The sequence below is a fragment of the Anser anser genome (genome assembly GCF_964211835.1).
Source record: "Anser anser genome assembly, chromosome: 1".
In the NCBI taxonomy this organism is placed as follows: domain Eukaryota; kingdom Metazoa; phylum Chordata; class Aves; order Anseriformes; family Anatidae; genus Anser; species Anser anser.
The window spans coordinates 132,729,982-132,756,021 of NC_139720.1; the positions used below are offsets into that span (position 1 = coordinate 132,729,982).

Here is a 26,040-nt window from a genome sequence, read left to right on the forward strand (position 1 = left end):
ATTGTTTAATAGGAAATTAATTTCTGGATGCATTGTACTTATCTATTCCATTCAACCAAAACTTGCCATGGAAATGTATACTAGATTTCCATTTCTGGTATAGCAACGTAAACAGTGACAGGACTGTGGATTTAACAAATGGGCAGAAGTGGGAGAAGAAAAATCCATCAGTCTTTTAATAAGAAAGTATAAGAGGAAATATTTCTTACAAACCATCTTTTGAGATAAAGAAAAGATGGCTAGTGAGGCATGCAACTGGCAGTCATGAGGAACATAGCAGTACTCTGATCAGCCACAAGAACCTGTCTGGGACTGCTGCTCTACTGGACAAAGGTCGTTGGGCTAACAAATAGTTACTATCTAAAAGGCAGGAACTAAACTAACCTTAGTAAACCGTTTGTATAAATTGTGCACCGGAAACGAGCTAATGACACCCTGAATGAGAGCGGTTATTTAAATGCTGATTTTTTGCCAAAAATAACATGGAACACTGTGACACAGAAAATAACATAGTCATAACTTGCATTCATTTCTACTGAATCTTTTAATGCCTAACATTAAAAATAATATATTTTAGATATCTGCTTAGAGATTTTCCAACATACCCAGACTGAATGCAGGCTCAGAACTACTAAAGCTCTTTCTGAAGAACAGAAGAGATTGGTTACAGGGTAATTAACATTATCTTGGCATCATTTGCAGATAATGCACGTGCGACAGCCAAGTAAATGAAAGTAATAAGCCTAGGCTTATTACCCTCAGCTTCAGGAATTAACTGTATTGCTTTCATTTGAGAAAAAAACATATTTTACTACATATTTTAAATAAAGGGAAGGAATTCTCTCCTACACAGGTAGCATATGTAGGACTTGAGGAAATTTCTCATGTTTTTACCAGTGCTCTGATGAATTCATAGTTTGAGGGTCAGTAGGTAAAGCATGAGGATTCATGCCTGGCTATAAGACCCCAAATCCTATGACTGATTCACAACATGATGTTTGGGTCAGGGATGGAGGTAAAGGAGGATGTAAGGTGCAGAATATGACAGCTAGTTGAGATTTTGGCTGGGAAAATAAAATAGTTATACAAGCATTGAAGAAATGGAAGGAAAATCCTTAACTGAGGGAGTGTTTTGTGGGCTCTGAGTTGGCTAACATAAAGAGGGCTAACCTAAAGATAGATGTCAGCCATACTTGAAGTAACAACTATTCTGGCATAACAGCCCTTTTAACCTTCCTTTGTTGTTTAGTTTTGGGAATCTGATGGATTTTAATTGCTTGCTTCATGTGAAAAACTGATACTCAGTCAGGAACTGGTCACAAGCTCACTGGTGTTAAGGGAATATAAGGCTGTGCAGACCAGCTTTGCAGTAACTTGGCAAGGCTGACATACTCTTACACTGTGAAGCCACAAGTGAGTTACATGTCCTGAAAGAGTCCCATGAAGACAGTTACACCATGCCCCTGGCCACATATGCCTGATTCCCTATACACTGTACAGAGAGACTATTTTAGACATATTTATTGAGTCTTACAGCTTTTATTGGTATTGTTTCTCATTTTTCTCCACTTATAAGCCAAGCTCCTGCAGTATCAAAAGGTTGAATGTTTATGCCTCGGGGAAGAGAAAAATTATAATGAAAGAAGTATTGAAACCATTAGGAATGGTCATTAGGAATAGCTTTTCTGTGCAGTATATTATTTGATGATCTTTAAGACATATATTACATGGGGATAAGAAAAGTTCTAGTCCTCTGGGTAATGGTAATTCCCAGCTTTTGGGTGGTACTCTCTGGTTTCTAAATGTCCATAGGTCACCAGGAAGCAGAATTTGTGTCTCTTGTCTGTCTTGAGTTATAGGTAATACATCTGGAGGAAAGAGGAAAGAATGAAAAAAAAATGTCTTGGAGTTCAATGTACTTTTTTTGTTTTTTAAACACCAGCCTTTCATCATTTGATCAAATCTTTTAACCCTTCTCATTGTCACTGATTTCTTGTTTTCATTTCATCCATCATTTGTTTTATTTGTTCTGTTTTTTTTCTCTTCCATTATGCTTTTTGTCATCTGTCTCCCCCTACATATTGTCAGCGTTGTAGCTTATAGAAGGAGGGCCATAATAAATAGGTGAATTCTGACTGAATATAATAAAGGAAAGGGAAGCATATGGCATGATTTTCCCTGTGATTAATTAATTATGTGTTGAGGTTCTTCAAACCATTGAAGTTGCTCTTGCAGAAGGGGTTTAGTGAGTAGTGGGTGGGCAAGAGGAGTCAAGAATATCTGAAATACGTGTGTCACCACTCTGCAGAGTGCAGAGTATTATTGTTCTAGTTACCCAGTCTATCTCTGTATTTTTTTTGTTTAGGTAAGGGTGTGTCTGTTAATATATCACAATCACACCTCTCTGACAAAGACAGATCTATCACCAGAAGCTTAGCTATTACATTGTATAGAAAAGGAAGTGGAAAACAGTAAAACAAGCTTTTCTTACATGGCTTTTTTCCATTAACAGCAGTATTGCAATCCTCATTTCCTAACTTTTTCACATACCATTTGATATATGGCAGTCTTTCTGTGAAAACTCTGATAGGATCAGAATTATTTTGGTGCTATCAGAGTGCGCGTGCTCATGCCTTTATAACCTTGTGTGCTTTTCTTGGAGTAAAATATAGGTTAAGGGAGGGTATTCTGTAAAAATATCAAGTGTTTTATGCAATACTAACATAGCACTTGGTATTAGTGGAGCTGTTAGAAATGGAATAGCTTGAGAGGTGTTAAACCGCGTTGCAACAAAACCCTTCTCCCCTCCGAAGCCACTTCAGCGCTACGCCAGCAAACTTCAGGCGGGCAGGCAGCCCCATTTGGTATCTGTGGAGTTAACCAAGTTAAGCTCGCTCCCGGTTAGCCTCTTTCACCAGGAATGCAATTAGCGTTCACCTATATAAGGAAACCTGCCCGGCGGCGCGGAGCTGGGGCTGGGGCTGGGGCTAGCGGCGGTGCGGGGCTGGACAGGGCACGGCGCGGAGCCGCGCAGCAGCACAAGCAGCAGGAGCAACAGCAGCCCAGCCCAGCGCCCGGCTGGGAAGGACTATCCCCGCTTTCTTCAACTTCAGGCCGAGGAGAAAACTGTCTGGGGGTTAAAAATGGAGAAGCAGGTATGGTGACGCGGAGCCTTGCGGCTGCAGGGTGGCGGGGTGAAATGCGGGGAGGCGCGGGGCGCTGCTTGTGAGGCTTGGTCCTACAGCTGCTCTTCCCTCCTAAAATGGCTTGCGATTTTATACGGGCTGGGAAGCAAAAGTGCGCTTCTTGTGTGCAGCAACAATTACTTTAGCTCTTCTGGCTGTTCCATGTGCTTCTGATTCTCATACACCTTCTTTTTGCTCAGGAGATTATCAAACTTTCTTATCTCTGATGGAATGCAGACGTGAGTTGGGACTGGAAATAGGGCTGAGATGCTTTGCTTAACTCCTTGAATCTCTGCAAATGCAGAATTTTATGATCCTATCCTGTCTGGAAAAGAGGTCCTTGATTTTGTGGTTTAAAATGTGCACTTTGTACAAGGCACTCTCTTCAGCATTCCCAGAGTTTTGGTGTACTTTATTTTGTTGTGTATGAATGCAGCTCAGTCAGCATAGCTGGAATGCATTTGTGGGAATACAGGGAGTTCCTGCAGCAATAAAGATTTTTCAGTGAGTTAAAAAATAAGCTGCAGGTACTGTTTAAGAAGTGTAAGCAAAACTTGTTCTTCTACAACTGGGATTACCCCAGGTTCAAAACAAGCTTTTGTGTTGCTTAGGAAATATTTACATATTCTGATAACCTTTACAACAGCCTCTGTGTAAAATATTGGCAGAGAGAGAGACAACAATCTGTTCCTTGTAGATTTTGGCCAGGACATAATGAAAATTCAAGTTGAAAACTTACTTCCAACAGCTTTCTAGCTGGAAGAAAACTTTTGTGCTGTCCATCAGGACAGTTGCTGTTAAGCATCAGCATGTTAATTGTGGAAGCTTCTTCAAGTTTTATGCAGTTGTGGTATAAAAGTTAGGAATGAAATAATACTTTGAGCTTTCTGAGAAGTGCCTTCTAAGAAAAACTGCAAAAAACTATTCAGAAACAGGTGGCATTTATTTTCAGAATGGTTGCTTTTCTGACCCTTTGCAACTGGTAGACATAAGATTGCTTTACACTAATTTTCATTGTTAATCATATTTATGTGGGCATGTGCACGTGAATGCACTAGTTATGGGAGTTACAGACACATTTTTGCTGGGAGACAAAGTGGGAAAGTAAAGTACAGTCCTATGCCTACGGGCTGAGAAGCTTTCAATGAAGATTATGTAAAAACCCTCTTCCTTCTAAATATTTCACATTTTTATGAATGAATGCCTGCTTAGAGTTAGTAATATGATATTACCTGGCTAAAATTAATTGAGACTAACTGTCAGGTTTAAAATTCACTTGTGTTGATATAGGTCCTCATTCATTTATATGTAAGACATTTCCAAACTCCTGACTTTCAATGTTTAGCTAAGTATTAATGGCAAAGACATAATAATAACCATGACAGTCCAGCAGGGAATTTTATGGCAGCTTCAACATTGCAAAGAAGGTAGGTAGCATGTTCCTAAATGCTGCTTCAGCACTACAGCTAATGGGTTCATTGCCATGAAACATCTTTGGTCTTGGTGGAAAACACCACAGCAAACAAAACAATGTAGGACAGATGGACTAGAACTGTAAATTTAACTTGTTTAACTTCTCATCATGGTGGTTTCCAGTCCACTTTGCATATAACCTTTATTATTGTGAATTGAGTGGGAGCACAGAGGAAAGATTTTAACAGGGATGTTAGTAATTGAAGTATGAATTTAAAGGACAGAAGACGACACTGGACCAACATACTATTAAATCAGCTTTCTTGTAGTCTATCCAGTAAATTACATTGCCCTGTCAGTTTAGTGTCTAGCTATTCCACAATCATTAATGGTCTTTTGGCTTCACCACACAAAGTGAGATAGAACCCTGGTTCAAAGTCTACGTGGTATCTTTTGGGCTGGCATGAGCTTACTCTTCCCTAAGATCTGAGCAGCCACCTAGGCTGCAGACTGCCCCTAGATGAGTTTTCTGACTGTGGCTCTTCCAGGGAAACAAAGAAGCACTGTGGGGTCTCATCCCCTCAAGCCACAATGTGTGCCTTGTGCCTTCCTCTGCCTTCCACAGGATGTGTAATGCACCAGGACATGCCTAACACCAGTGTCTACACTGTTTTTTAACTCTGCTTGGTGCTGTGCCCATGATGTTGCATGAGTTTTCATTGACTTGGATGCACTAAAAAGCAAGTTCTTCTCTGACTAGGATATATGTATGGAAGATATATCCCAGGAAAACTATCCTTGTTTACAGTGAGAAAAGAATTGCAAAGTAGATGAAGCAATTTAAAGTACAGGGTAGACCTTGAGTATTATCTCAAATCCCAGCAAAATCCCATCCAACTGTGGCTGGGTTATAGAATGACCCTTCTCTTTTGTGAGCTCCTGCAGACCAACCTCCTGCCCTACTCATTGGTCTCCAATCCATGTTAATGTGTGATGTGTTGCATTCAATGATTAAAACAAGAGCTAGCATTCATTGTAACATAGTTTAAGGATTAATTCTTCATTCAATCAGTGATTCCTTGATACCAGTTTTAATAGCAGATCCATGTTCAGGGTGTACAATGGTAAGGTATTGGACTATATAGTTTGGAAATGAACAATCTAAACCTAGGCAAAAGTGCAGCAAGTCTGTGCATATGTCTATGGTACCATCTTTAATTGTGTAACAGAAACAAGACTGAAGTGAAACAGAAATATTTGAATTTGACAATCCGGAGTTTAATGCATGACTCAATTGGTATTTCTGTTTGTATGCCAAAGGTGAGAAGCACCAGATTATTTACGGGTATGATAAAAGTTTTGATTACTTGGACCAAAAATATTTTTTGCCTCTCTGTTGTCTTACCGATGAGTTCCTGGTGGTTTAAATTCATGAGAAGTTTCACTCATTTGTTGCTTTTAAAACAGCAACTGCTTGATGTATTTAGCTTTTATTGCCATGTTTTTTTGTTTAGAAATGAAAGGCCGTAACAAATGGTTTAAATGTTTTTCACATTTAGTAACCTGTTCATCCTACAAACAGAAAATTTGTTTGTATGCTTTCTAGACTTAAATTAAACCATCACTGCATGTATATGTATGTATTTTTTTTCTTTCTGATTTGCATGCAATTTGAAACTGAGTAGTCCTACACGTTGGCAAGAGAAGCTGGGCACAGCATTTTTTTTTCCTGTTATCACTTTTTCAATAAAAAGAAACACTGACTTTCAAAGGTGTAAATGGAGAGCTTGAAATAATAAATGACCATGCTGTACTAGTTGTGTGCTCCCTTTAGGGTTTTGTTAAAGGTTTTACCATTCCATTATGTTATCATTTTGTAGTGTAAGCATTTTATGTGGCATGTGTGATTTCATTGCCCTAAAGTGACCTTGGGAAATTCCTTATTTCCCCTGAAGCACATGCCTAATTGAAAATTGCCATCCGCAGTTGCAGAGCTCTAAAGAAGGAATCTGGGAATAATGCAAGGGGGAGATGGGCATCCAGAGTGTGACTGGGGTGAGAGCTTTTCTTCTGCAGTGTTCATTGTACTGCATAAGCTTAAATCTTTGCTTTGAGGACCAATGATAAGGAAGCACAGCAAAGACATCTTAACGTCTGCCCAGTTCATCTGCCTGACGTTGCTATCCAGAGATCACATGGTCTACAAGAGGTGTGTTTGATTTCTTATTTATTTTTTTTTACAACTGTCTTTCTATTGTTCCAGCCATTGGTAAATGTATCTGGCATTTAAAGTTAAAAATATCATTGCAAATCTGAACTGCATTTTCTAGTCCAGCTGCTGTCCTCATTCCCCAGAGCCCTGCTTGCCTCTGCTGAGCCACTGAGTTGGAGGATAAAGTTATGATGACCACAGTATTCAACCACAACATAAACTAAGACATAGCATTCCCTGCTAGAACCCTCTAGCCTAGCCTTGCATGGCAGCTCCTGTGAGCATGTGTGCTTGGGAGCCATGCAAATGAAGGAGGCAAAAAAAACTGGGCAGTGTAAAGCTGAGGAGTGGTACTTCCTCAGATCAGAGGACATTAAGCTGTGCCCTGAATTTAAAAAAATGAAGTCTGCATCATCTATATATTTATTCACTAATGTGTAATGTAATTGTTTAGGGAAGGAAAAAATTGAAGTATTTTAATTAAAACTGGATGAGAATCATAAAGCACGAAAAATCTGTGATAAAGATGTTGAACTGCAGTTCTATCATGCCTTCTTGTATGTTTATTCAGTCTGAAAAATTCAGAAAACTACTGGGCTGAGGATTAAACTTGCAAATTCTCCAGTCTTGTGTTATCTCAAAAATAGCCTGCTTTCTGCAGGCTTATGATTCAATTTTTATTTTTTTGTTTGCTTGTCTTTGTGTTAAATCCAAGTTATACTTCAGAACTATTGATCAAAATTAAAGTATTGGAATACACACTACTTTGAAACTCATACAGGAAAGTATTGAAAATATGCAACTTGTTTTAGTATTTAAGTTTACCAGCTTCTTAGAAAATATTTCCCTGCTTTTTTCATTAAAAATATAATATTAAATCTATTTTTTGATGCTATAACAGATAACTAGCATGTGTTGTAGCAAGTAAGGGAATGCATGAACAGTTGGCATATTTTTTGATTCTATTTTATTATTATTTTCTTAAGTGTTCAGCAAGATATTTAAGAACATAGTTGAGGCCGGAAGTCTGTACATAAACAGATGCATGTTTCCCTACATATCTATATCTGGGATCTTAGTACCTGTTCTAATTCACATGTTGCTAAATTCTCTGCTCAATTTTAGTTAAAAAAAAAAGTTATGTGATGCTTTGCACAGAGCAAATAGCAAACTGCTATTTGCTTTTAGCTACATCAGTCAATATTTGTAGCATTTTTCTTGAACAAATCAACATTTTTCTTTTTAACAGTTTTTGTAAAACTCCTCTGAGGGGTGGATGTTCATTTTCACTTTTTTTTCCCTCTGGTAGTTTCACTCAATGGCAGTTTTGCCGTTGGTTCTCTAGATGTCAGATTTAGGGAAATATCAGAAAGTAGTTTCCTTTGTTACATATGATTATATGAAGTCGTACATAACTTCAGGTTCTTCTGAGATTTTAGTGAAGTTCACATTCAGTGGTATGAACGAAATGACATTTTTGACACCTCGTGCATAGTTCCAGCCATTCCAACAGGCTGAGAACAGCATTGTTCGTAATGCACTGGATTACAGAGCCAATAGGGTGTCAGCCCATAAGTCATGACTTGTCCACTGTGCTCTTCCAGCAATGCATGTGCTCCTGCTGTTGTTTCCAATATTTGTTTTGTAGCTACCCAGCCTGGAAAATTCCATAAAACCTCAGATCAGGCCTCCTGAGGTGGATTTTTTGGGGCACGTTTAATTTCACTACGTATGAAACAACAGTAGTGTTGCTGCTATGTTAATGCTGTAAAACAAGCAATGGTTTTACTACATTTCATATCTTTGTCTTGTTCGCAAGAAATTCGACACCGCTTTAGCTGAGGAGTTTAGGTATTAGCAGTTAATTACGAATTCTTACCTTAAGGATGGCAGCATGCCACAAAGTGGTTTGGGATATCCTATTGGTTGTTCATTCAAAGTTATGCAGCTGTGCTTAACACTCCAGCGGGCAATTCTGGATACGTTGTGTTTTGCCTTTGATATGTTGCCATACTACCACCATTAGCACAGTGCTTAGACTGCAAACATCTGTTTGCTTTTATTGCACATGTGTTGCTTAAGATGTTCTGTTTTTACATGATGTAAATCACTGGACTCAACCAGCATTGCATTTGTTTACCAAATAAACCTTAAATTTTGTCAGTAAAATATGTCATATGGGATAACATATATGACATATGCAGAAAAAACCTGTCAAGTTCATGTCTGTTGTCACCAATATTTCCAACCATTCCAACAATTCACCAATAGTGTTGCAGTTTTTTTTAACTGCATGAAAAGAGACATGTAAATGTCAATACAGAAGTAAAGATTGCAGTGAGATGGGCATGAAACCACACACCAGACAACAGTGATGGGCATAGAGAAATGAACCAGACATTGGAAAACAGAATTAGATGAAATCTGCATATGCTTCATTCCAGAATCTCACCATATTCATAGCACAAAACAGAACAAACACTTAAAAGAGAAGCCAAATACATGCTGATATAGGGCAGCCTATGGTGCCCTCTTGAATGGAAAGGTTACCTGGGTTTTGAAGTTTAGCTGTTGATCTCTGCAACTGTTCAGCAATACCTTGTTGGTACACTGGTGCTTCAGACACATCTTGGTTCTAATGCGCACCACTAAAGACTTCTAGAATGCACAACAGGATTGTTTTGGTTTAGATTAATGAAAATGAACTCAGTGAAATGGCTTACAGTTGTTAGCTTGATCTTAATTTTAGAGGTTAACCTAATGTGCCTTGAAGGTTTTAGTTCTTATGTTTCTGTCCCCTTAAGAGATGAATTTGAATGTTTTGTCTGTCACATGAGAACTAGAGAAACAAAACACAAGGAGAAAATGGAAGATTACAGCTGAGTAGAACCATCAGCTGAAAAGTCCTTTATTCACCACAAACTTAAAGTTTTTGTGTGTGCAGAATTGCTGCATATGAAAAAAATAAAAAAGTTTTCTATTCAGAATCAATTTAAGAAACTGAAAAGTTTAATTGATGGAGTTGGTATCCTGTGCAATGTTCCCAGTGCATCATCTAGGCTGAGAGAGCTAGAACTAAATTCAAAAGTAGTCTGAGCAGCTGGCAAGCTGGTCAGAAATCAAGATAAAATGAATCAAAAGTAGCACAAGTCACTACAGTCAGGGATGAAAATATAATTCAATGATAGAAAGTGGGGAATCGTTCAGTCAGAAGCATCTGTGGGCTATTGCAAATTAGAAAATGAATGCAAGTCACCAATGTGACAAAATGTTGAAACGTGAATGTCATTCTGGGACTCATTACTGAAGGTATTGTATACAAGAGGATGGCAGCTAATTATTTTGTCCTGTTCCACTGTGATAAGCTCCTAGACTGAATTCTTTTTCCAGTTTTATACATGATAAAGACATATACAGACAAGCTGGAGAAAGTGTAATAGAAAGCAATTGAAAAATTTTAACAACAAAACCTGACCAAGACTGCATGAACTGAGTATGTTTTAGGTAAAACCTGGATTCCCAGAGTGTCCTGTACAAGATCTCTTCAGAACACTGCCTTCAGCTGAAGGACTAAGGAGCAGCTGAGCTCGTCCTGCTACTCCAGCAGATGACTGTTGCCTGCTCCTGTCTTCATGTGAGGGCAAAGAGTGAACCTGGAAGTACATGCTTGGGAGCCAGATGGAGCTGGGGATGTTCTGATCTCCACCTTAGGCCTCCAGTTCCTGTTCTCTAACCAGCTGGTGGTAGATCAGCAGAGGAAGACTCCTGGGTGCCTCCCTTATCTTAGGGATGAACAGGCTTAGCCTCAGACTGGTGTTATATCTACAATGTACAAGACAGTGGAGTGAAATGATGCCATGTTCCCTTCACTCTTTCTTGTGTTATAGTCTCATTGCTTTGGAATTTGGGATGTTCGAATAGTTACTTTGCTTTTAGCTTCCACATGGTTATTAGTCTTAAGTGTTATAGCCAAGAAACCTATTTTAACACTGGCATTAAGAAACAGCAAATACAGAGATAACATGAACGAATGAAAAACCTAATAAAATCATGCCAAAAGTAAGTGGGACTGGTTACACATGTGAAACCATTGCTATTTAGTCTACAAAATGCATACCTTTTCCTCTTATTACAGCATTACATAACCTATACAATAAAAACCAGAACAATACAGTCTCTGTAGATGTAAAACAAGCAAGAATACAACTACTGCAAATAAATGCAGGGAAGCTTAAAAAAACAAACAAACAAAAAAACAGCTTATGTTGCTTATGTTAGTAGTGGAGTGGAGATTGTTCTCCCAAGCACTGTATCTAAGTAGAAGGTATGCCTGAGAGTTGCATGACAAAGTTCTCCTTGGACAGCACAGTGGAGTGTTTGTGTTGTTGTGCAGAATGTGTTATTGATGTGCTATGGGCAAAAAAATTAGTACATCTCCCATGCGCTGAGTCGTTTATTATTGTCAATCGATGTTGTACACCGTAGCCCAATATCCATTAAGCTCACCATGAGAATACAAGGCAAAGCATTTGATCAATCAGGTTCCAAATTAAAGTTGATGATCCAAGAGAAGGAGAATGTAAAAATAGAAGAAGATAAACATGGAAATGGAACTGAGATTGATTTCTTCTGCTTGATACTTTCCATAACCTCATTGTCATGAGTCAGCATTTCTGAGTCAGTCATTTCAAGAGGTTGGCTAAACTGAAATCCTAAATGGTTATTGTGTCTGAGACACACAATGGCAAAACCTGAAGTGTTTATGTTCCTAAAATTAAGTCACACATTGTCAATTATAAAAGATGGATTTATAAAAGAGTTGTTATGGGAACCTTTTCTATAACTATATTTTTATTAGCAGAAAATTTCTTCAATATCACAAGCATCCACTTGAACCTGTCTGTGTCTTCACTTGTCTATGAATGGACTAGTTTGCTCTAATGGGAGGGTGGGGGCAGGGGTAGGGAGCAAACAGGTTGCAGCAGGGACATACAGTAGCAAAAGAAACTGCTTTCTACTGCAGCGTTCAGTCATTCATGTGTTCAAGGAACAGGTATAGAAGACAGAGGCTGAATAAGCTCCTCTCCTTCCTACTGCAGCCAGGGGGCTGTTTGTCAAAACCACTTTTCTGACCAATATTTAGCCTAAGCATTGAGGCAGCCACCATGAATTTTCAGTTTTCTAGGTGAGACCATATAGTTTCATGACTAGGTCCTCCATCTTGCAAGAGGGATCCCATAACACATGTTGCTGTTGGAGTTACTGTTTTCTTCCACAGTGATCTCTGACTTAATCCAATCCTTATTCTGAGCACAGGGGAAGGGAATGTTGTCTCAGACAACCAGTGTGTAGCTGTTAGAAAATACTCGTTTAGTGACGGCAATCATTACTATGATTTTTAATTACTGTCCTTTGGGACTGGAGCATATTACATTTTGTATTCATAGGCAACATCACTATCTGACTCTCATTTCTGAGGTTTAGAGTTCTGCATCTAAAAATATTTTGCAAAAATTAAATTGAACCAGACTACTAAAATATTCAGTAATTGTAGGCAACTGTATAGCCATATGTCTATTCCAAAACAGCTTTTAACATTTTGCCTAGAGAAAAATCCTCTTTAAAGTGCTTGGACAAGTTAAAGCTAAAGCTAAAACTTGTTTGAAAGATGACATTCTTCTAAGCAAGGTTCAGTAATTCTCCTAGATCAGGACCATGTCAGTAGTTTCTCACGTTTTCATATACTAAAGATAGATGTCAAAGTAAAATCCAATATGACAAAAATCTCCTGTCCAATAATATGCAGATATGGTACTACTTCAACAGAAAGCAACCTGTATCTTTCAATGAGCTAGAACTTAATGTTTTTTTCCACTGAAGCAATTAAAGGCTACATTGAGAAAGATGGGTGTTATGAGTAAGGTTCTGCAGTGTTTGACTTTTAAGTGTGTGAAGTGATGTGCCTTTCCTAATTAGTACCTCAGAACAAGACCTATAATACAGAGGATAATGAGCTGCCAGAAGAAATGCCTTCCCTTCTGTGGAGTTCAGAGAAAGCTTTGTATAGCGATGGTGGATAGCTTCATCTGCCTGGGATGTTCTTCCAAGGGTAGTTGCTAACAACTGTTCTCCCAAGGGCTGGGCAGAGCTCACTGTTTTTTAATCATAGCTAGACATACTTTTGGTTTGGTCTACCTTTTATATGACAGACTATCTTGCCCTGGAAATGCAAGATGTGTGCTGAAGACTTTTCCCTGACTGAGAGGAGGTTCCAGGGTGTGTTCAGTATTGCCCGGAAAGGCAGTGCTATGGCCAAGAGGTGGCATATCTGTGTCGATACAAACTTATTTCCTCCTGTAACAACTGGGCCACTGAGGGGAAAAATCATGTAAAAATCTGGGCTTTGTGGTCTTCTGGTGAGAGCTGTCACAAAAGGAAGGAGGTACCATGGCTTGTGGGCCTCACTAAGATTATTTTTTTTTTATGTTTTACATTATACAGATGTTAAGGAAAAAATCCTAAAGCACTGAGTCAAGAACTTTTTTCCTCCCACGTGGAGGTCATAAACTCTTGGGAGATGAGACAGAGGGTAAAGCAAGACTAAATTAAAATAGGCTTTCAATAGTCTTCAAAGCTCTATCTGAAGTTAGGCACCTCCGTAGGCTTCTGGCACTTGTATTAGTTTGGTCTTTTGAATTATGAATAGGTGGAGACAAGCAGCTAGGTACTGAGCTGTTTGTACAAGCTCTGAATCAGAGTTACATTTACCTTGGATTTTCAAAAACCAAAGTTCTCCTGGGTTAAAGTAGCTTTTTTTGATATGTCCAAACGTTGAACTCAGTGTTATCATTTACAGCTGATTCCTAGGTCTTGTATTTAAGCTGCTGTCTATTTTTCATAATGGGATTAACTGAGTTGTAGCAGTTGAACACAGTACTAGAAGGTGGCAACAATTTCCCACCTCAGGAGAGACTGTTCTTGAAGACTTTTCTTCCTTGCCCATGCTAAGTGTGTGGTCTGGTCCACTTGGAGTATTCCTTCTGGTGATATACATCTGACACAGCTATGGCTTCCTTTCTGTGAAAGATCAGCAGGTGGGATTTTTCAGAGTAGCAATATTAGTCTGCCTGCAGTCTCCTATGGGAGAAAGGAGTAATTTATGAACTACTGAGAGCAGAAAGCCCTGTGTTCATGGGACCACAAGATGATTTCTTTCCTGTAACCTCTTGCAAAAAATATGATGCAAGATATTAAGGCTCTGAACACGATTTAATATGTTAGTCCATGGCAAGAGAAATTGTCCTAATTTTTAAGACTGCAAGTGCGTAATGAAAACACTCTGTGTTACTAAAACTCATCAACAGTAGTTAATACATTTTGCACCTGAGAGAATTTTTTCTATTGTTTCCTATGTTCACTGTTTAATGCCTGCCACTCCTTTCTCATGCTCTCAGATGGGCAGAAGTTGCATGCTCATGTGTTGTTTCCAGTGTAGTCGGTGCTTAGCGTTTGGTGCCAGAAACACAGCTTCCCTGTTCTCCATCGTGCTGACTTCGTTTGTATTCCCTGAAGTTTCTGTGAAACCATAGAAGAAAAGAGCTTTTAAGATACTGTAAAAAGAGAAAGGGTCTTGACTTTTATGTCATGCCTTGTTAGAAGCCCACATTTGGTATTGGACAAAGGATTCCAGACAGTTGGCATCTCTCCAAAACGACTTATGGCTTTGCTTTTAAAAAGAGAGATCCCAGGTGCAAGTGACTTGAATAACAGAGGATTTAATGTTAAGACTATAATTTTTTATAATCATCTTCCCTTTTTTCCCCTAATGTAATACAAGTATAATTCCACTGTAACAGATGATTGCAAGCACAAATATATTTTCCTTGTGACTCTACAGGTGTTACAAATACTGATGTGCTGAAAACTCACTATTCGTATATCTTGTAGAATTTAAGAACATTAATTCTTCTGATTTCCCACAATAAAGACGAAACATCCTTCTGCTTCAGGAGGTATTCTTAACCATATATGTTGCTCTAAACAGAAGAGCAATGTTGCTCTTCTGCAACAAATAAATCAAACAAATACCAACAAATAAATGTTGCTATTAAACAGAAACAATAGGGTCAAGGGGCATGTTACAAACTTCCTTGTCAGTATGGTGTAGCTTTTCCAGTGCAGTGTTTATCTCCCTCATATTCAAAATGGTGGCTTTTAAGAATACAACTGTCTGGAAAGATTTCAAAGGCACTTAGAAAAGAATTTTTTTACAGTGTTTCATTCCAGAATGTATAACAAGGGATGTTGAATGAGTATTACAGAAGCACTCAAACTTCGCCGATCAACATATAGAAATTAATATATAGTGTGTGACAATTTTGGGAAAAGATCTGTATCCAATTATAAATTCCTCTTTGTTTTGAGTAACATTTCTGTGGAATAGTCTTCCAAGGAAAGTGGTAAAACTGTGTACTAAACCATTGGCAAATGAACTGTGTGAAGTCTTTGAAGGCTCTTCAGAAAACAAATCTGAGAAGAATGGAGGTATGGACATGATGACATAGCGGAGTTTTCTTGTCTAAGTACTGGCTTGAATTTTGACCCTTGTGCAAGCCATAACCAGCTGTCTCAGAGCCATTTGGGTATGCCAAATTACAGCATTCAGTGCAGATGAATGCCTTCCTCCATCACTGCTATTAGAGAATTTTCTGATTGAACAGTTGTTTATTTGGAAATATGTATACAATGGAGATTTGAGAGGAGTGTTTGCCAGTTGAAATAAGGATGGAGTCTCTGTAAAAAGCATAGGAAGCAACCAACTCTGAAATAGTAAGTGTCCCACCAGTTAGATCGCCAGTCTGAGTTACGAGACAGAGACACTCAGGTCTATCACTATTTTTCTTTATTTCATTATTCTTTATTTCATGATTTTCTTCATTTCTGTGATTCTGTGATGACGTATCATTAGAAATCGCTGTGGGCTTTATAGCTCAGACATGGCAAGCATCTCATAAGCTCTGCTCAGAAGTGAAAGCAGCTGCATTTCACACTTACTAAAGCCCCTGTAAGATTTGTAGCATAGCTCTGCATTTAGTACAGACAAATCTTGTGTAATACCTGTGAGCACAACATTCAATGTTCTATTCTAAGAGCAGCTTGATACTAATTAATTAGCAAAGGAAAATGAGTTATTTATATATTTCTGGTTCATGCTGTTTTATTTATTAATTTTTTCATTACTTGTTTTTGATTGAAAACCTCAGGTATTCACAACAAAGTTTTTGCAGGGCTGATCTCATTTTGACTACGGTCATTACAAAAAGGCTCTTCAGTCTTAAGAGTGGCTGGTAGAATGTGACATGTGGAGCAGAAATGTAGAATGCAGCTTCATAGTTGCAGATAGGTTTGTTTTCTCTTCTCTGATCTTACAGTCAGGTGTACGTAGTTGCTAGAATGGGACCTGTCATGTCTTGGATGGATCACCCCAATCCTGGCTGCTCTCACATAGCTTTGGGCTGCTCTCAATGGCTCCTAATGTTTCATTTTGTATAGAAACTCTTTTCTGCTTGTTTGTTTTGTTTTGTTTTTGTTTTTCAGACCAATTTAGGATTACCCAGGTGTTGAACGAGGCATTTCAGAAAATAATTGTTTTCTGCTTAGTTCTGACTGTACCAGTATTAAGTAATTTATCTCAATGGTATTTCTTCCTGCGCCTTCTTTCTTTGCAGTAAAATAAAATAAATAAAAAGTTTGTTGGAGTCAGAACATGAAGAAGCAGACAAGTATGGTCCTACAAAAGTGGTTCTACTTCTGCAATGACTGCTCTGTGAAGGAAGTTGAAGGGACTTTGTTTTAGGTCAGACCTGTGCAGCTGGTGGCTTCTTATACAATGCTGTCAGTGCCTGGAACAGGTTCAAATGGTGCTTAGTATGGTGATGCTTAACCAGGTTAGCTACCAGCTTCAGTCTTATGATGCACCACTCAAATGTGACTGGATTAATATCAGGGCACCAGTGCTTCTTGTGAGGCCTCCCTTCCAAAGAGAATGGCTGTCCTGACTCATCCATGGCTTCATTGGCTTGTCTCCCTGACCAGAGCCCTGAACATTTGTCCCCACTCTTGCAGATATGCTTCTTAGGCTTTGATCCCCCTTTCCCAGAAACTTGATCATTCTTTGCTGAAAATCCTTTTGTCTGGTAAACATGAGCTCTGGCTAACCCAAACTCACAGGTTGTTAGTGAGAAGGATCCTTGCAGCTATAAACTTTATCTGTTGTTTTTCAACTGTGTGCACGTATGATCTCACTGACAAACCTAGTATGTTGCTCCCACTGGAAACTAGAGCTGTATCCTACAGTAAATGTTCCTGTACCACCTACATAAGCTGTCTGTGTTGAATTTACCTCACTGGCTAGTTTGCAGTGTTTTGCAGGTTTATGCCATCTCAGAATTAATTAAGCAGTATAAAGAAATTATACATCTCGCACACAAAGTTTCAATGTTTAAACACTTATAAAGGGTTAATGAAAGAGTAGAAGATTTGCATATAGTTTGGAAAAAGAACTGAAACATTGTTCCCATGGGAAATTGGGGAAATGGAAGTAGAAAGAATTGAATTTATTGCAGATATCACTTGCTATGTTAGGTCATGTAAACCAGAACAGGGATTTAGGGCCCTGAACCTGCAAACACTTATACACGTGCTTAACTTTACTACCTAGTGCAGTCCCATGTAAGTTAGTAGGTCTACTCACGGCAATAAAATAAAATGCGTAAGAAAGCATTCTTAGGAATGAAGCCTCATATTTGATTTTCAGTATATCAGAAAAACAGTGAAGGGTTTTGCGGAGTGGCTTAACAGACCATGCTGGTAGCTAGATCATTTTTCGTCCGAAAAAAAAAATTTTTCATCCGAATTTTGAATGGATGGCAAGGAGCCTATGCCTTGTTATCTGAAAATATCAGTAATACCTCCCTGTAAGTGTAGCAGTGAGTAAAGTCTAACTGCTAGGATGCAGAAAGCCTCGAGTCTGGAATATTTTACAGATGCTACCTTTTCACTTTGCTCTTCCTACAGTTTTTCTGAGATTGGCCCCAAAATATTCTGACAGTATTAAAAGCTGTTCCCCTCCCTTTACCTATCACAGTTTGCTAACCAGCATTTTCATGCAAGATTTGAAGTGGAATGTTGTAAAGTTATATGCTTTTAGTCTGTAAAACTCTGGACTCTGTCCAGCAGCCCATTTTTACATGGCCTGGATACTTTTCAGACAAACAGGATCTGTACTAGGGTGCAAAACTTTAGACAACTGATGCATTCTTTAAAATAACTACAAGTTGGCTCACTGCCTCTTATAGGAGTCTGTTAAGACTCCCCCACTGCTGCCTAGGAATATATTTGTGGAATTGTGAGTGCCAACAAAGTAACAAATTTAAAGGTAAGTTTTCTTTCCTTTGGCACTCTGAGAAATTCTTTGTAATTTATTATACATTTAAGCAAGACAGGTAAAAGCACTTAATACTTCTGGGTGGACATACCTGTAATTTCAGGGAATAAATATTTTCTGATTTATAAAAAGCAAATATGTCACAGAAGTTCTTTTTTCTTCTTTAGTGATAGACTAATTTCCCAAATCCATGAAGTCATTCCCTGCAGAGATTTGTTCCTTGATATTCTGCAAAGTACTTTAATTTGAGCATCCCCCAGAAATGTTCTGCTGTGGGTAGATACTCCTGTGAACCCATCTGGTGAAAACTTTACTCCATTTCCTTGCAAGCATCCAAGAGGCATTAGTTTCATGCCTGCTCCTACACATTTCTTCCTTGTATTTTTTAGCCCAGAATGTCTGGATCTTCATTATTGTCTATCCTTTTTACCTTACAGGATTATCTCCAACTCCTGTTAATTATCTGTTCCTCCCTGTAGCTTTGGTGGTAGCAGATTGTTGCATCTCCAACTGTTGGATTCACATGGAGATACTTCTCTCCTCTGATGAAGTATCAGTTCTTGTTGTAGACTGGACAAAAGAGGGCTAGATGGGTTCACTTTTTATCTCCAAAGTAAATGAGCAGGTCTCCCTTATCTATTGGTGAGAAGGAGCAAGGTTAATCGAGAAGACATCTACAAGAGAAGAGAACAGTGGCTTTTGGCCACTCTTCCCACGACCAGCCTGCAAGGAAACACAGCTCCAGATGATCTCCTTTTAACATGCCTTTTTACACTTGAGATGGGCAATTTGGCAGGAGTCGTATAGCTTTCTCCATGAAGCAGAAATTTGGTTTAGTCCCTTAATACACCTAGCTAGAGAGCAACCCTGTTGCCAAAGACACTAGCAGAGACTGTGTTCCTTATGCAGCAACGATGTTGAATATGAGTAACTGCATGTCTAGAAAGTCTGTCACATTTAAACTCAATCCATTCTTTAATTCCAAACTTGCCTCACAAGTGAATTGTTTGGATACCTGGATTTTTGTGCTGAAGTTAGCGGGGAAAAGGTTGGAGCCTTTGGCACTGTTAATTCTAAAAGTGAACTCCCTGCTAGCGCTGCAAATGGGTTGTGGCAGTTACAAAGCCACACCATTACATCCCATATGTGCAGACACATGCTTCTTCAAGTTTTCCCATAACTAAAAGAACCCTCTTGGATTTCCTTGTGATGTTTGTCATGGCTCTAGAAAGACAGGTGAGCTCAGGCTGCCTTTAAAACTGTGGGGGGTAGTGGTGATGTAGCCAAGCCTAATTTTTGTAGGGATGATTAGTTGCTTTGGCCTCTCTGGATACATAGGAAAAGCTACAGTCTGCCCCCCAAAAAACTATGAAACATAGGACCAGCTGTTTGCCAGTGGTTTTTCTGCCTTAGGAGACGTTCTTCTTTTGCCCTTTTTCTTCCAAATATAACCTGGATTTAATCACAGTGTTTATACCAAGTTTTACGGGATTGAGCTAAACATCGATATATTTAATTTGATATTTTTCTTCCTTTCTTTCTAATTGTTATTTATTATTTTTAAAATAGATAAATCTTGTCTACATCTACATTTTTTTTTAAGAGGGACCTATTCTGAGGGCTAAATGTAACAGTTCTGATGGATAAAAACTAGATAAGCAGATTCAGGAGGAAAAAATATTGCTGAGTAGCAATGTTTTATTTGCACCTTTTTGCAGTGGAACCATAACAAAGACAACAAAGGGAGAGGGTCTGAAAGTATTGCATTGGAGTTGCAATATTGGCTGGCTTGTAAGCGCTCTTTCAGAGCATTGTCAAGTCAATAGTATCTTTTAAAGCCTGAAAAACAAACTTGACAATTCTTTTCATGGTTTATAGAGTTGTAGAAGAAAAATATGCTTTGAATTATTTTTGAATAAGATCTTAGAATAATTAAATAAGGGTGTGACTTGGCCCTCAAGGGTGTGACTTGGCCCCAGTTTTTCATAGCTGTCTAATAATAATGACAGGAGGTGTTTTAATTTTCCATGCGCTGTGAAAATGACCGTGAAAAAATAACCTGTGACTGAATCGATATGAACATCATTTGACAAATTCTTTACAAATTTAATTGCTAACTTTGTTATTAAAGTAACCCTCAGAATGTAGGAAGTGCTGTTTTAATTTAAGTATTTTGAAAAGAAACATGTTAAATGGTAAAAATGAACTTCTGGCAAAAAGTAAAATTAGTATCTCTTGATTTTTACTTTTTTCTTTTTTTTTTCCTGAGACTTACCCACCACTATGTTAAGCAAGGAAAATGTAGGAACACTTCTTGCAGTGTTTCAGCAGCCAGTATTTAGCTTTGGTTGTATAAAATGACAGTACTCAGGAAGGTACATGTATTGAATTACTCCATTAATAGAAAGGCGATGCTGGTACAGTAGTTTTCCCCCAGGCACTGAGTTTCACAGGTGCTGTAATCATGGTGGGCTACAATGATAGTACTGTAAATGCAGAAATAACAATTTGCAATTAGATGCATTTTTGTGTGAAATGTGATAAATCAAGGAGCAGAATTTGTCAGATATCAATTTCCTAACAGCAAGAATGTTTATCTAAAAAAAAAATATAAAAACACAAAAACTCACAGCTGAAATCACTATTTCCTTATGTTTTCACTCAGTTCTCAGAAATATTAAAACACAGTTCCTAGAAGGAAGCTTTTTGGGTTCTTTTAGCCTCCATTAGAGAGCATTTGTTATGTAGGCATGTAGACACATTTTTGGCAATATCCATGCCTTCATCTGCATGCTTTCCAAAAACTGTCAGTTTGTTGTGGAGAATGGCAGTATTTTGGTGCTGCCAGTCATTGACTCCCTGATTTGGGAGGGAAAGGGCTGATAGATAAAATTAGGGAAGCACTTGCAAAGAATTCTGCCTTCCCATTGCTCTCACTCAGTGGGAAGTGTGTCTTCCTTTTAGAGAGGATGCTGGTGTTAACTGCAGTATGCTATCACTGCCTTTCTTTTTTGTAATGCATTGTTGCAAGACATGTAACTGATGAATTGTAGCTCCACAATGATGTAAAAGTTACCTTACCCGTGACCTAACCTTGGAAAACACAGTCATTTTGGGAATGACGCTTTCATTGTGAATTTAAATATTGTAGTTCTCAGGTTGTTTGCTAAAGGGAGAGGTGTTGTTTGTTGTCAAATAAGGAAGTAAAATTACCGCATGATCCATGGACAGCAATGGGACATGAAAAACCTGGAGGTCTGGCGAGGTCTGGCCTTGAGGATGTGCCCTGGAAACATCAGGGGAGTGGAAGAGAAGAGTTGCAGCTCTACTGTGGTGCCAGCTGGACCTGAGACACTATTCCTGCCCCCAACCAGTGGTGCCATGACTCCTCAGCTCCAGACCAATGCGCAGCCGTCTTCTTTCTGGGTGCATGTGGGGTCAAAGTCCAAGCTGTGCAAGCACCCAGCATGTCAGAGCCTATCTGCTTAATGATATTTCGGCGCTGATTGAAGTCATTGAAGGCGTGACTCCTTTCTGGCTTCCTGTGCTGGTAAGAGAGAGTCCATAAGTAAAAGTGATGCACGCTGATCAGTAACAGCAATATTTTATGTTTTGCAGCATTAACATTCTTTAAAGACTGATGAATTTTTTTCCACACGTGGGCTAAAACAATCACCTTTTTTGTTTGTTTTTGTTTTGTTTGTTTTTAAGCTTGGTTCCCACCAAAAAGTGAACAATTAAGCTGCTATGGAAATTCTACTATCAAAACACCAGACAGGGCCTCTCTCTTTCTTTTTCTCTTTGTGGAAGTGTGTGAGTCACCCACCTACACAGTATTAATTTCTCTTACCCTGGAGAGTACTCTGTGGATTCAGGGTCAAAGTACAGGCTACATTCTAAGCTTGGGTGATGTTCTCTGCTCCTTGTGGCCCACCCAGGGAGCCTGGCCCATGAAGAGCCAGATGATGCAATTCCTCAGAGACTGCCTGATGCAGGGTGAGAGGCCAGGTCTCAAATTCTGAATAAGCTCCTTGCTTATTCACCCCGGGACCTGTGGGGGTGATGCAGGACTAGTGATGTGGTGCTCGCTGTAGGGGAATTCAGTGAGATGCTAGGGACAAGTCATTTGTTTCCAGGTCAACGGGCTCAAAGACCTGGCTGTAGGAGCAGCTCACCTGAGGCTGAGGTTTACTGCCCTTTGCCTGAAAGGGGGTTGGTTTACGGGGGTGCAATAAAAATGCAAGTGCTTGAACGTGAAATGCAGGTACGGTTAATGTGTAGAATGTCAGCCAGAGCCAGGCAGCAGATAGCTGTGGTGGGTGCAGGGGGTTGCTCCTGACCCCTGCCATGTAAAAAAAAAAAAAAAAATCTATTCAGAGCGGCTCTGATTGACAGCCAGGACACTGAAGGGAAACAAGCAGTAACTATTATCTTCCTGCTGAAGCGGCTCCAAAGTGAATATAAACAGTGATTGTTTAGAGATCATCAATTAAGCTAAGAAGTATTTAGAGCAGGTGCAGAACAGATAATGAATGAAAAAGTACTTTATAGTCCTGTATGTTTAAAACAGTTTGGCTTTTTGATGTTGTGTTTACTGGGAGAAGTATTGAATTGATAGTTGGTGCCTATGATTTGTTTATGAAAGTTTCAGCTTAATAAACACACTGCAAACATCAAGAGAGAAGGTCTAAATGATGGGAACTCTAATGCCGGAGGATGCTTTATTTATGGCTGCAGTAATACTGAAAGAATATTTAAACTTATAGATAGAGATTTATGGACTTTCTTACTTGTTAACTTCCGATTTACAGAAATATACTTATGCAACCTTTTGTACACTTCACCACACAGCCATGTTTAGAGGCATTGATGAGAATGAAGCTTTCTCGTGTTAAGCACTTGGTATGAATGCAGTTCGTGGGAACTTGAAAAGCCATTTCAGATAACGGGTAAGGGAAAAGGAAACATTCATTATCTTCACTTAGCAGAGGAAGATTCAAGAAGTAGAGGAGGAAGGGACAGAGACGGTGCTTCTACCAAAATAAAATTTAATTGGCTTTTCATAAAAGAATTCTGTAAATTAAACAGCAAGCTGATCTCACTGTGTTAACTGAGGATAAACATGGATCACTGTAGCTTACCCATCTCGTATCTTGGCAATGTCTTATATGACCCTTCCTAAAACAGGTAACTGAATATATCTTTTTGTTTGTTTTTAACTAGTCTTGCACTTTGTACTTCTATGATTTAACTTTAGACAGCTAGATCCTCCACCCATATTGTCCATCCCCTTGGTGAATGTATTACCACTTCAAAACTACATACTGCAAGCAACAGTGATGGAACTCCGCAAGCAGCAAGTCTGAGCTGGTGTTGCATGCAGAGAGCATGCTAGTGTTGCGTGGGGCAAGGGGGTGCTCTGTACTTTGGGGTTGTCATGCCTTTGAAGCAATCACGGCACAAGGATGCCAGTACTTGCCAGGGAACCACGGTGCCAGGTAATGCATTGCCAGTGTGTGTGCACCTTCCAGCATGGCCTCTCCATCCCATACAACTCTGCAACAATGGCTGGGCTGGAAGAGGCAGAGATCTGGCGGTGATCCCACTTGTTACATGCCTTGTATTGTGGAAGCTCCCTCTGAGAAGCCCAGCCCATCTGCCCTGAGGGATGGCATCCATCAGTGTAGACATGATACAAGGAGGCTAACACTGACAATCTTGAGGTCACCTTTTTTCCTTTTTTTTTTTCATTTTTCTTTTTTTTTCTTTTTTCTTTTCTTTTTCTTTTTTTTTCTTTTCTTTTTTTTTTTTTTTGTCTCTCCCTTGGTGATCTCCCTGCAAAATCCCAGCAAGATACTGTCTGGTCTGAATTACTGAGAAGGAAGTCTTTTTAGTACTGGGAAGGATTTAAAAGAAATCTAGTGCTGATACCAGCAATGAAACAAATGTTCCCAGTGATTTCATCCAATTTCTCTATGGGAAGAAAATAAATCCCCCATGGTGGCAGCTGGGTTACCTGAGAGTCCCTGGGCTGGCTGAGTGGTAGGAATGACGTGAGGATGACTCTTAGAGTAAACAGATGGGGAAGCCTCATGGACTGGTTAAATTACTTAAACACCACCTTATCTGTAACACAGACATGCATAAATACACATGGGAACATACAGTTCTTTACCATGGTTGAACATATGCCTCTATTAATGTAAAATAGACAGAGTTCTATTTCAGTCAAGCATAATATAATTTGCTGTTAAATTCACAGTTACACTGAACTTGTATTTGTACATTTGGTTTTAGTTTATCTCAAACTGTCTTGCCATTTGTTTTTAGTTGATCTCAAACTGCCTTACCATTTTTAGGCGTTAAATATTTATAAAATCTATAGAAATCTTTCTTTTTCCTTTTTTTCTTTTTACCAACCAAATGATTCATTGATGCTTATCTGTTATATTTTTGTAAAACTTATGTTGTTTTTTTTTACTTAAAAATAGCTCCCAACTCTTCCCCCAAATGCCAGTTGCTAAATCCTGCTAATGAAGAACCTTGTAAAACCAAAACAGTTTTTCCATAAATAAAAGGAAGAGAAAGTGGAGTAGAACATGTTTAAGTTTGTTCTTTCAGTGTCTTATAAACAAGAGATGTGAAATTAAACAAGCAAGACAATGTTTTATACATACTGGTATTGGCTTTGGGTTTGACTTTGAATGTAAATATGAATTTAATTAGCCATTCAACAAAAAGTAGGACATAAATATACAATCACTGCACACCAAGGTTCCCTTTTAAATAAAAGGGATCTCTTCTTAAAATTTCTAGAAGGTGCCAGCCTACTTGTGGGTAACAAATTAGCCTTATATGCTAATATAACTATATATATCTACCATATGCATTTACAAAATACTCTGCTAACTGCCATGAGGATATTATTCACTTTTAAAATTCAAGCATTAATTACTTTGCTTTCCAAAGTGCCAAGTTATTTTTCCCCATGCAGATGTACTTCAAGTCCTCAAACACTAAAACAATTAAGGAATTAAACTAAGATTAAAATTGTCTCAGAATTAGTTTCCTGGCATGATTTTAATTAAATTATAGAGGAATTTTTAATGAATCTTCCATTGAGAAAAGTTTATTGCTTGTGCTTTTTGTCTGTCATACAACAGTTCAGCATTCTTTTAATTTCCGTAATTAACTTAGATTCATACTGCCTTTTCAAGATATTTTTCTAAGCCTTGAGTATTTTAGAATACAAATACCATTTTAATTTGTTTAATCTGTTAAAAATGTAGGCACTCTGTTACTCTTTTTTTTCTCTCTTCTCCCTTCTCTCTTTTTCATTATTTTTTAACCAACTGCAGTTAAAAATAACTGTTTGACTGGGATTGCCTCCCACAATTACCCACTGCCCAAAATGGCACATTACCTGGTTCAGATTCGAAAAGTCACATTAGAACTGTTTTGTTATTATTTCATCTTGGGAACTTAAATAGCTAGAATAAAATGCTTTTTTCCTCATGTGTCATTACAGCACATGAGCCCAGTCATCATACACCTTGGAAGAAGACAATATATCTAGCTTCTGACATTTGGTTTTCCTACAGTAACCAATGCAGCCTGGTTGTTAACAAAATGTCTGTACTTGGAGGACAGGCTCTTCCTGGCAGCGATCATCTTGTATTTTTTGAAAAATTCCTGGGATGCTTGTGGATGGACATAAATACTGCGTGGATTTTTCATTTTCTCACTGCTTAGATGCTTAAATCACATAAGGTGTTTCCTCCATT

At 38.6% G+C, this 26,040-nt stretch overlaps 1 protein-coding gene across 1 annotated transcript in view; it reads left to right on the forward strand.

Moving 5' to 3' along the window:
• Nucleotides 1–2,699: 2,699 nt before the first annotated feature.
• Nucleotides 2,700–26,040, forward strand: part of MID1 (midline 1) — a 251,968-nt gene continuing 228,627 nt past the window's right edge. The window contains exon 1 of the mRNA XM_083821997.1: nucleotides 2,700–3,155. The gene's annotated coding sequence lies outside the window, so the exon portion shown is untranslated. The remainder of the gene's footprint in view (nucleotides 3,156–26,040) is intronic.